The 12,963-nt window shown below is 46.7% G+C and overlaps 1 protein-coding gene across 1 annotated transcript in view; it reads right to left on the minus strand.

Annotated features, from left to right (window-relative positions):
* The window catches only part of LOC309664057 (uncharacterized protein), a 64,798-nt gene that overhangs the window by 16,352 nt on the left and 35,483 nt on the right, over nt 1-12,963 (minus strand). The gene's annotated exons all lie outside the window — the stretch shown is intronic.

Raw genomic sequence — 12,963 nt, forward strand, 5'->3', positions numbered from 1 at the left:
AGTGGCCACTGCTGTCTACCCCTGGTGCTACTCAATCGCCTCCTTCAGGGAGTAAGTTCACCCCCATCTGGGAAGCTCAGAGGGGATTCAGTCAAACAAGCTGCAGCTGGACCCACAGCCACAGCTGATACTCATCATCTTCCTCTACTACCCAATTCTAGGTTCCTCTTGCTCTCAAATAGCACTTCCGCTGGTCAGGGTGACTTAGAACCTCATCCAGGAGAAGTTTGAGTCTCCAATGACCGTACCTCTCTCAGGCTATGGCTGTTGGATGTTTCTCTTTGCCATCAGAACTGGGTACCAAGAGATTCCCCCATTGGATCACTTGTGAGCCAAACACATCCCTCCCTGCTCCCCTTGTGTAACAGCAGCCCCCCTTCTCCCAGCGATCAGGGTCAATTACCGCAGGCAGGATGGTGACCCCTTTATTCGGCTACTGGTCTCTTAGCACAAGGAGCCCCAAATGGCCAAGCAATAGCCACAGCTTAAAGTTTAAAGTTCTGTGCTGAAAGTATTCCCTTTCTGGAAACCAGGACCTCTAGGCACTTACAGTGTCAAGGAAAAGAAGCCTAAGTTCCCTAAGTGGGTCACCGAGAATGAAGAAAACGGGGCTACTTCTACTTCCCTCCCGTGTTTCTCAGCCTTCTGTGTTCTGTCTACTGGGAACACAGTACCACATAATAGCATCCGTTAAGGGAGTATGCTAAATCCTGGAAAATGGTACCCCATCTTCATAAGATATCATCTGGAAGCTGGCACATCAATTATTCTATCAGGGCAGCAGTTTCTGGGTGGTGGAATATATGATTGGACCAATGGGTCCCCTGCTTATGTGCCCACTGCGCCCCCTCCCTCGTTAGAAAGTGGGTCCCCTGGTCTGATGGGATGTTTTGCAGGATCCCATGTTGGTGGAGCAATACTGTGTAAACAGAGCTGTGTTGGCTTCAGCACTACAAGCAGGAAAGGCAAACCCACATCCCAATTATGTGTCCCTCTTAGTCAAGATGAATCACAGGTCACTTTACACCAAGTGGTGGGTGTCTATCCAGAGGCTCAGCATTGGTCTATTGCTGGCAGGCTGGACATTGGGCTGTGGCAGTGGTCAATCTTTGTGAGTGGACCCTCATGTGGTTGGGCCCCTGCATTTCTGCCACCATGGCTGTGCTGTTCGTGTGCTCCTTGTCTCAGCATTGTAGTGTCAGAGGTTGGCTGATGACAACTGACTGAGTCATTATGTTTGCTTGGTTGTTAAGTACCTCTTTCCTGGTAGATGCTGTCTGGTGTGTGTTAGCACGTAACAGAGATCTTCACTCTTCATTCCCACTCCAGTGGGTCCAACGACCCAGGACAGAGCTCCGTACATTACCAGGCTCCCTTATGCCCCCTCTCTAACAGGGTGGGGGCATGATGACACTTTGGGTGCCCAGGTATCAATGTCAACTTGGAATATGTGTCCAACAGTCCTCCCTAATGTCTGAGTTGTCACCTTTCCCCAGGGAACAACTACTGAAATAAATGACCCTAGATCCCTTTTGAGAAGGACATTGGCAATGATTACAGACTTGCCACGGTGTTGTAGGGCCCATTCTTCTGAGTTCCCTTCCTCTACTTCATTCAGTGGGTTCCAGGTCTGAAAACTGCTCAGGTCTGGAAACGGGACATGGGATCATGACCTTTATCTGGATGGCTGCCCTCAGCCTCCTGACCACCCTTCCTTGCTTCCTATTTATTCTACAGACTGAGTGATACCCCTGTTGGCTTCTCATCTGTCTTGTCCCTCTGGTTGCCTGTTGAGGGATGTGGGGCTGAGCAAGAAAAAGATATGACCGCAAGGGGACAGTAGCACCCAATGAGCTTGCTTTGGGCTGTGCTTGGATAAGCAGGGGGGTGCCCCTCACAGCAGGAGACCTTCCAGAGCCGGGGGACACCATCCAGAGGGGAGGAAAGCAAGAGAACTCACAGGGAAGAAGGGAACCAGAGGGGGCTTAGGTGTCTGGGAGATGTCACTCAGTAGCACGGCAGGGAGTCTCTGGGTCAGGAGAGCTCCAAAGGGCAGCTGTGGCCCCCAGTGTTGTATAGCCTCAGGATTCATCTTGTCTATGGCTAGCAGATGTGAGGTACATATGTTTTGCAGGGTATGCCAAGCAGTCTCTAAGTAGCTAAAAATCTATTGGGGCTATATTTAAAGCAATTGGATGCTTTAAATTTAAAATTTTGAGCTTGACTCTCGTTGGCTTTTGAGCTAATGGTCTCAGCATGTTATGAAGAAGTGAACAACTTAGTGGCAATATGCAGGGGTCCTCTTTGACTCATTGACATAACTCCATGTTCTCTTTGTTATCTCTATCGCTCCCCCGGGTCAGGTCCCCTGGCTGCCACTGTGATTTTGCTTCCATGTACCTCTGATGGCTAAGTGCCCCATTTGGCCTCTACTACTGAAGGATCTTTTCCTCCCCATTGTTACGGAAGCCCAGTCACCTAACAGCAACTCCTGCCATTTGCCCTGACCAATAGAAAGTCTCAGTGATGCTGGCACCCCTCTCGCCAGCTCAGCCAGCTCATTTCTCATTGCTTTGATGAACAGCATGCCTTCCAGGTCCTTCCAAGTCCTCCCAGGGCACATGGTGGGCTGGTGAGTTTTCCAGCCTTACATGGCATGCCCTCTTCACTGAAGCTTTTGATTCTGTCTTCCACAACTGCCCCAAACCATCCTAAGTGTGTTAGTGGTATCTCCCATGATCCCAGAGTCCCAGGGTCCCTGGGTCCTTGCCAAGGTACTAAATACTGCTGTGTGCCTTCAAATCCACAAACTCTACCCTACTTTGTGTCCCACCCAGCTTGATCCAGGGTCCTCAGAATCCATCCTCATATAAGCTTTCCTGGCTCTTGCTAGCACATGGTACCTGGGTCCTGCAGCTCCTTTGGGGCACGGTCCTTTTCCTCTCTTAGCGGGCCCAGCACTTCCCTGACCGGGTTATGTCGGGACCTGACCTTACCTATTGGCCTGATGGCTAGGAGTGGAGGTGGGGTTAGGTCCTGAGAGGGGTGTATGCTGCCTGGAAGGACTGAGACCTGTTCATTGTCTTCAAGCAGATGGAAGGTGCCAGCCTTTAACAGGAAGGAGTGGCTGCTTCTCTAGGCTCAGGATGTTCAAGGGCCTCTGGGAATTCAGACATTCAAGTGTAGATGGCACCATCCAATCTCTCAGGGTCCCATTCTTCCTGATCAGGACCCTTGACATCTGGAGCTATGGAACTCATAATTCAGTGCCAGGTTGGTCCTTGGCCTTTTCTGTCTTTGATCTACAGAATATGAGTGTCTCTTTACATGCGGCCAGGGAGGCCTCTGGATTCCACACTGTGAGGCATCCATTGCACCCAGCAATAGTGATCCAATTTTGTAAAACTTATAATTACTACTACCCCGGTTGTTATTGGACTGAACGTCTGTGTCCCTCCCCCCTAAATTTATACGTTGAAGCCCCAACCCCCTTCCCTCCCCCCCTCCACCGTGATGGTATTTGAGGATGAGGCCTTTGGGAAATACTTGGGTTTAGATGAGGTCATGAGGGTGGAGCCCCCATGTTGGGATTAGTGCCCTTGTAAGAAGAGACCCAGGAGCACTCTCCCCTGCCGCGTTGAGGACACAGCAAAAGGCAGCCGCCTGCACACCAGGAACAGGGCCTCACCAAGAAACGAATTTGCCAGCACCTTGATCTTGGACATTCCAGCCTCCAGAGCTGTGAGAAATAAATGTCTGCTGTTTAAGTCACCCACTCTATGGTACTGTGTGACAGCAGCCTGAGCAGCTCATCTCAAAGGCCTGAGTTATTTCACCCTCCAGTAAAATTTTCTCCCATCATTTTCTTATATTTCGCTACCAGTAAAAGTTTTAGCAAGTGCACAACTGCAACATGACAGTGCCTCTCCAGACTCACCTGCCACCAATGCTGTGGCCCTCACTGCCAGCCTGCCTGCTGGTGATCTATCTCCACAATCCCATTTTCAAGGACTGCTTCCTGGGACCACTCCCACTGCCAACTGTTACGGGTTGGGTTCTCAGAGAAACAGACCATGAGACTCTAAGATTCGTGAGCAAGAGTTCTACTGGGGAGTGCTCTCAAAACCAAAGCCTGTGAAGGTGCAAAGACAGTAGAACTGGTTGGGAGGGAGAAACTGATCTGTCTCAAGGAGCCCTGAAGCTTGGAGAACCAGGTCCTCAGACAGCCCTGCAGAGTGGAGTCTGCCACACACGCCACATCCCTCCGCTGTCCCGGCAGGAGCTCTGAGTCAGTGGCGTTTGGGGGCAGTGGTTCTATGAAGGTGAGACCCACTGTGAGCCCTTCATCTGGGAGGATGGCAAAGACACCCTGCTCCACCTCAGCGACTTCCCTTTCCACCTTCTCCCAATTTTTTCCCATGTAAAGTGCATAGCCCCGTTCAAGGAGCAGAGCGAACCCCTTCTTAGATTTCTATTTGTTAAATGGCTAAGCAGAATGGGTGATAGTACAAAGCCCAGAAAACTGAGAACAAACTCAAGTTGTATTTGTGTTGCATCTTCTAATGTTTTCAGAGTGACTTCTCATCTATTATTCCCATATTTGACTTTACAACATCCCTATAAGTAACAGGAAGGAGGACTATTCCCTTTCAGCAAATGAAAAACTGGGTCATAATGAGTATGGGTATGTCAAAGCCAAGCATCTAGCAGAACAAGGCTTAGAAAGTTGGACTTTTTTTAGGAGCAGGAATTCTATAGACCAACAATGGGTCAGAAACATATTAGGAAACAGTGGCTGCCAGGATTTATGTTAAAATGTCTATCCTTTCCTGACAGATGTCAGATAGGAAGGTAAGAGGACAATTGGTGGTTTTCCTAAACCGGTTATTCACTAAAGGTATATTTGGTGTTTAAAAGATATACCCAAGTATACCTGGGATTGGGAGTTTGGGATTAGCAGATGCAAACTATTGTGTATGGGATGGATAAACAACAAGGTCCTGCTGTAGAGCACAGGGAACTGTATTCAATATCCTGTGATAAACTATAATGGAAAAAAAAAAAAGATATACCCAATTCAGTTTTTTATTTCTCAACATCTATAAGCCTTTAAAAGCCTTACATGTAGGATCTCTGTCTATAACAAATATTGCTCACACCATGATGTTAGTTACGTGGTTAACTGCACTGAATCAGTTTTGTCCTTGCAACTCCTCTTTGTAAATAAAAGGAAAATGTGGTCATTGGGAGTTCACAGAGTATACCAATCTATTTTGAGCCTTTTCCAAAGGTAACGAAGAAAGCCAACATTTCCTCAAAGTGCCCCAGCTGACTTGACTAAATAATCACCAACAGCCAAAAGAAATACTCTTTTCGTCCAGAAAGGATCAGAGAGAAGATTCCCCTGATGGCAGCCACGCCAATAAACCCTGGCCCACAATTTTACGTCCTAGATGAAATCGAGAAGTGGCATGGATGTAGTAGTTTAACCACAATTGAAACACTACACAGTACTAGTCCTATGTTTTTCACCAACATGTCCTTGTAGCCACAGTAATGGCTCCAGCAGACTCCTGAAATTCACCGGCCAACCACACTGCGTTCAGAACCTTCAGCAAACCCGTTCTCCCCTATGGTTTGAGTAACAGGTACCCAGTTATAGGTGTGGGTAATGGGGTGGCTGTGGCCATGGTTTCAGGCTGCTGCCGCTCGAGGTTTATTTAACAAGTATGAAAGAATCAGAAGGTCCTCCGGAGTGATTTAAATGAAAAGTTCGAGGGGGCGGCGGGGGGGATCAGATGGAGGCAGTCGAAAGATACAAACTTCCAGTTATAAGATAAATAAGTACTAAGGATGTAATGTGCAGCATGATAAATATAATTATCACTGTTGTACGTTATACATTAAAGCTGTTAAGAGGGTAAATCTGAAGAGTCCTCATCACAAGAAAAAAAAAATGTGTCTGTTTCTTTAATTTGGTACCTGTATGAGATGATGGACGTTCACTAAACTTATGACAATAATCACTTTCACAATGTACGTAAATCAGATCATTATACCTTAAACTTATTCAGTGCTGTATGTCAACTATATCTCAAAACTGGGAGAAAAAAATGTAATACAAAAATAATAATTTAAAAATTAACTGATTAAAAGCTTGATGATTACACTTGATAATGATAAAGATCACAGTGGCAGTCAGGATGGTAAGAATAACACACTCTCGAAGACATGTGGATTTAACCCGTGTTGCACCTGTTAGCTCTCTTTCCCTTCATTATTTCTTATAACACCCCAACCCTTCCAGCCATCTGAAAATGCCCAAGGGTCTGTGCAAGAGCCTGCAGAGAGGTCAAGGCAAACCATCAAGGTCCATATCCCATTAGAAATGGTATCTTCCCATACCAAAGAGAGCAGAGCTCAGCATTTTTAATATTTTATACCTATTATGGATTAAGACTCTGTTTTAAAAAACCTAAAATCTTATTTTAAGTTTTAAAAGTTTAAGTTTATTTTAATCTATTTTAAAAAACTTAAAATCTTCCCTACCTGATCCACAGGTGGGAGAAGAAGCAGAAGCAAGAGGGTGAGCATTTGCATTAAGGGGTAACGAGTAGTTTAGCTGTGTGGTCCAACATGGGAGCCACCAGCCACATGTGTAAGTGTTACTAGCATGGCTGAGAAACTGGATTTTCAATGATATTTCATTTTAATTAATTTACATTTAAGTAGCCACTTGTGGTGGGAGAGCACGGAGTTAGAAGAAGAAAAATAACAAGACCAGCAAAACAGTTCCTATTTCTCAGCAATTTTGGATGTTGAGTTTCTCATTTGAGTCCCATAACGTTGCACATTGGGCAGGATGCGCAGGTAATATTATCTGCATTTTAAGCAGACATTAAAAAGATAAACGGACTCATTTAGAGTCATCAGGTAGTTTATAATAGAAGCATGCCTCCGACTCACAATTTTTGATAACTAGCTCAGAGCTTTATCCTTGGTATCTGTATAAGAATGATGACAAGAATACATTAGCGACGTAACTAATATTATGGACTGCTCGCTCTGTGCCAGGAAGCGCTTAACATGTGATGCCTGGTGTTTCCGAACAGTTACACAACGTGGCACTCAAAGAAAATGACTGTGCAGATATGGCACTCGGGGGGGGCGGTACGCCGGGATAAGCTACACCCCTCCAGCAGGCCATCTGAAACAATCCATTACACTCAATTTACATTTTATAATTAAGATAAAAGATAAAATGCAAAGTAGAAGGCCAGAAATTAAGTGTTGATTTTGTATCCAACTTCTAAATGTGTCATGAGAAACTTGAGCCTGTTTCCTTGACCGTATCTTTTTAATATCTCTGCTTGAAATGGCTATGCACAATTCCTGACCCAAACTTTTTAAAGGTGATCTCTTGAATTCTTGATGTTCACCATTGAAGAGAAATTTTGTTCACACAGATGCATCACAAAAACGTTGAACCCTTTTCACAACCATTCAAAAATGTACAACAGTTGAAATTATATTTAAAGAATCTATAGTTCATTGACATATAGAACATTGACATACTTTGAACCCAGTCAAACGTTTTCAGTAGCAAATATTTCCAAATCATGATGAAATTTGACTCTGAAGGAGGTATGTGCGTTGTGAGAGCAATCACTCTGCTTAGATGGCGCTGAATAGGGACACATCAGCCACGGGGATCCAGAAGCATCTCACTTTGGTAAAGACTGAGATTCTGACCCTCACGTGAAGCTGGGCACACCAGGAGTACCTGTGGCCCCTGCCAAGCCACCTCCCCACCATCTCATTGGAACACCGCCACGGCCCTGAGGGCCCTCTGCCAGTGGTGGGTAGAGGAACATTCAGTGGATGTCCGCTGCCATCGACTTGGATCTCAGGGGGTTCGGATCATGTGACTATCCTCGGCACGTTGCAGTGGAGCAGGTGCCGATGTCACTTATGCTCAGTGTCACTCATCATGCTCAATACCTACAGGCAGGACCAGCTTTGAGACCAGGCAGCCAGTGCCACCACCCAGGGCCACGTGCTTGAAGGACTGCACACTTGATTTAATGCTCTGCTATCACAATCTTGAAATTCTTAATAATTTTTTTTTGGTGGAGATGCCGGGACCCTAATAATTTTTTAACAGGAGACCCTTCATTTGCTTTGCACGCTGGGACACATCATTATATTGCCAGCCCTCTAGCACTGCTCATGACCTAATGGGAGACCCTCTGCTCCCCTGGGGGGCTTCAGTATCTCACAGCAAACTGCACACTGGCACAGTACACAGGTTGGAAAGCTTGGCAATATCTCATTTAATTCTTATAGCAATCCTAAGAGGCCATTACTATGAGCATCCCCATTTTATTTTATTTTATTTTATTTTATTTTATTTTATTTTATTTTATTTTATTTTATTTTTTGGCCACGCTGTGCGGCTTGTGGGATCATAGTTCCCCGACCAGGGATTGAACCCGGGCCTTCAGCAGTGAAAGCACGGAGTCCTAACCACTGGACCCCCGGGGAATTCCTTAAGCATCCCCATTTTATTTATTTTTTTCTTGCTTTATTCTCTCTTTTTTTTTTTTTTTTTTGGCTGGGTTGGGTCTTCATTGCTATGCATGGGCTTTTCTCTAGTTGTGGTCAGCGGGAGCTACCCTTCGTTGTGGTGCGCAGGCTTCTCAGTGTGGTGGCTTCTCTTGTTGCAGAGCACAGGCTCTAGGTGTGCGGGCTTCAGTAGTTGCAGCATGCAGGCTCAGTAGTTGTGGCGCGCGGGATTAGTGGGAGCCGTGGCATGTGGGATCTTCCTGGACCAGGGATCGAACCCATGCCCCCTGCATTGGCAGGTGGATTCTTAACCACTGTGACACCAGGGAAGTCCCGGCATCCCCATTTTAAAGATGAGAAAATTAAGACAGAATGACTAAGTAACCTCTCAAAGGCCAAGCAGCTCTAGGGAACCGCTAGATTCACATACAACTGTCTGGCTCAGGGGTTGAATTCCTAAGTCTGCCAACTCTTAGTCCTGAGCTTCATCCATGGAATCTCAATTATTAATACTCAAAAAAGCAGCAAGGAGAACAGTGTAAGAAAAGATTCAGAGGGCTATTCTGACAAATATATTTTTAAAAACCACCTTGATACCGTGGAACTCAAAAGACCATCCCAGTTGTCATAAATACAAAATACAAAATTGGGCCTGATGCATTCATGGCACCTCTGAGGTTTTTTTTTAATACATTTATTTATTTATTTTGTATTTTATTTTTGGCTCTGTTGGGTCTTCATTCCTGGGCACAGGCTTTCTTTAGTTGCAGTGAGCAGGGGCTACTCTTCGTTGCGGTGCTCGGGCTTCTCACTGCGGTGGCTTCTCTTGTTGTGGAGCACGGGCTCTAGGCACGCGGGCTTCAGTAGTTGTGGCACGCAGGCTCAGTAGTTGTGGCTTGCGGGCTCTAGAGCGCAGACTCAGTAGTTGTGGCGCACAGGCTTAATTGCTCCACAGCATGTGGGATCTTCCCGGATCAGGGCTCGAACCCGTGTCCCCTGCACTGGCAGGCAGATTCTTAACCACTGCGCCACCAGGGAAGTCCACATCTCTGAGATTTTAAGCATAAAAAAACTGAGTGACTTGAACAATTTTTGGCTTATGAGCATGAAAAGGCTGGCTCAGTAACCTTCCAGGGAAATGACCACAGGGCTCTGAGCCACATATGACAGCCCCCCTTCACCTCTACCCCAGGGCACACATGCTATCGCCCACCGCCAGCCCTCAACACTGGCAACACGTCTGCTGGACACGAGCATGGTAGCTCGTTTGACCTGGACACAACCTTGTTAAGGCATAAGGCGTGTGGACGTGTACATGCCCTCCAGCCATGCCCAAGCGCACATGCACATATATGGCTATGTGTTAACACCTGTATGCATATGCGTAATGTATATGCACACCTGTACACATAAACTCATCCATGTATATATACACACACGTGTGCACACATACACAGGCACATGCACGCACGCCTGTGCACATCCATATATGCTCACATGCATGTGAGCGCACATATGTGTACACATGTGCTGGAAGCTGTGCATATAGGCATACACACATCCATGTACATGCATGTGCAATACAATGCAACATGCACATACATCTACACATACATGCATGTACACACAGACACATGGGCACATGTACACAATACACATGTGCATGTGTCCGTGCACACACCAGTACACAGAGACACACGTACACACATACACAGTACACCCACGCACGTATATATACACATGCATGCACTTACACGTGCACACACAGTTCTGGGGCAGGCCAGCCCTCCGGGGCAGCTGCGCTCCTCTCCATCTAAACAGTGCATAACACAGCACTCTTTCTCTGACCATTGTTCTCTGTACAAAAACAAACTCCCAGCCAAGTTTGACTTTATTTTGTGACTTGCGTGCAACTTCCATCTGAGCGCTGTTGGAAAGACTCTTGAACTTGACAAAGTGTAAGAAGCTGATGTCACTTCTGTGAGTTGCTGCAGATGGCCTGAGCAGGTCGGGCGGCGAGGGCCAGACCTCAGAGGCCAGAGCCGCCTGGCCCCTCCGCGCGGGGCCTCTGGGCCGGCTGACGTCAGAGGACTCCAATCTCTGTTGTGTCGCCCATAGAGCCAACCTCCGCTCTGCAAGCAGCCCCTGCCTTCCCTGGGCTGCATCCACAGCCTCCAGACCCTCTCCTTCCCGGACCCCTAAACCTTGGAGAAAGAAAGACTTTCATGACAAGTTTTATTAGCGATGCCTCTTGTGCAAACTCTCTGGGTTAGGTCAATGCTATTAACCCCGTTTTACAGAGAGGGAAACAGACCCAGAGAGGGCAAATGCTTCACTCAAGGTCACACAGCATGTTGGGGCAGAAGTAGGACCATCAGCCCCAGACTGTTTATTGGGCTAAGACACAAGGATTTGTGATGCAGGATTCTAGGGAGTTCAAGCTGAAGGTCCTGGAACTCAGACCTCAGGACCTCCAGAGATGGACGCAGGGGCAGCATCCAAAATCTTCATTGCTGTGTGACACCGCCTCACCACCCACCCCCAGCTCCCACCTTCCCTTTGTTCCGCTAGCTGGGTAATGTATTCCAGTCTCCTAAATGTAGCTAGGCTACAGCTTCTAAAGAACTTCAATAGCTACAGGACCTTCTGGCGCCATCAGCTAGATTCCAAAGGCAGAGCAGAAAGCAACTGGATTATAGTCTGTCTTGATTTTTCTTCTAACTGATGCTGAAACGCTCACATCTCGCTGCTGCATCACTGGCCCTCACAGCGAGGGGTGGGGGCAGTGGCATAGGCTGCCCTCCGCCTCTCCTTCAACCCCCCAGCACTTTAGCATGAGGCTGGACATAAACAAGAGCCCGGTACCCACTTGTAAAAAGGAAATGAAAGAGGAAGGCAAGGCGGAGATGACAGACGTGCAAACTGGGAAAACATGAAAACCAAAGGCCACAAACCTCAGCGCAGAAAGTAGGTCCCCTGGGCCAAAGCGTGTGTTTATGCCTGGCTCTCCCAAGGAGCTTTACAGAGGGCAAATCAGCCCACGTGCTGGTAACGGTGCGTCCTGGGACGGAGCCCAGACGCTTGGTGTGCGCTGCTGAGCTTGTGAATTCCGGCTGCCAGAGGCTCGCAGGTTTGACAGATCCAAGTTGGCCCTGCTGGTGTTGGAGGTTCCCTAGAATATACAGACCCCGGACGCCCCAGCTCCTCAATGTGGATGGAAAGGTCATCGGCAGGGAGCCCTCCATGTCCTCCTATGTGAAACTCTGTCCTCATCTTCCCGGGCTTTCTTCCCAAAGATCCCCCCTTCAGCAAATCTTTACCCACTCTTTTTTTTTTTATTGAAGTATAGTTGATTTACAATGTTGTGTTAGTTTCAGGTGTACAGCAAAGTGATTCAGTCATATATATATGTATATTCTTTTTCAGATTCTTTTCCCTTATAGGTCATCACAAAATATTGAGTAGAGTTCTCTGTGCTATACAGTAGGTCCTTGTTGGTTATCTATTTTATATCTAGTCGTGTGTATATGTTAATCCCAAACTCCTAATTTACTCCCCCCTCTTCCCCCTTTGGTAACCATAAATTTGTTTTCTACGTCTGTGGATCTATTTGTATTTTGTCCATAAGTTCATTTGTATCACTTTTTTTAGATTCCACATATAAGCAATATCATATGATATTTGTCTTTCTCTGTCTGGCTTACTTCACTTAGTATGATAATCTCTAGGTCCATCCATGTTGCTGCAAATGGCATTATTTCATTCTTTTTTATGGCTGAGTAATACTCCATTGTATATATGTACCACATCTTCTTTATCCATTCATCTATCGATGGACATTTAGGTTCTTTTCATGTCTTGGCTATTGTAAACTGTGCTGCTATGAACGTTGGGGTGCATGTATCCTTTTGAATTATAGTTTTCTCTGGATGTATGCCCAGGAGTGGGATTGCTGGATCATATGGCAACTCTATTTTTAGATTTTTAAGGGACCTCCATACTTTTCTGCATAGTGGCTGCACCAATTTACATTCCCAACAACAGTGTAGGAGGGTTCCCTTTTCTCCACAAAATCTTTACCCGCTCTTGTGAGTGACACCCACCAGCCTCAGGCAAGTTGGGGCGGGATGAGCGCAGGGCACGTTTGTCATCCGCTTTAGTTCCCCAGCATCCTGTCCCCTTCCCTGTCAGGCCCTTCCCTCTGTGTTAGTTGGCTCAGCCTGCCGAAACGAAATATCATAGGCTGCAGTGGCTTAAACCACAGACATTTATTGTCTCACGGTTCTGGAGGCTGGAAGTCTAAGATTAAGGTGTTGACAGGGTTGGTTTCACTGGAGGTCTCTCTCCCTGGTTTGTAGATGGCCGCCTTCTGTGTCCTCACATGGTCGTCCCCCTGTG

This window comes from Balaenoptera physalus (genome assembly GCF_965194825.1).
Source record: "Balaenoptera physalus genome assembly, chromosome: 7".
Taxonomy (NCBI): domain Eukaryota; kingdom Metazoa; phylum Chordata; class Mammalia; order Artiodactyla; family Balaenopteridae; genus Balaenoptera; species Balaenoptera physalus.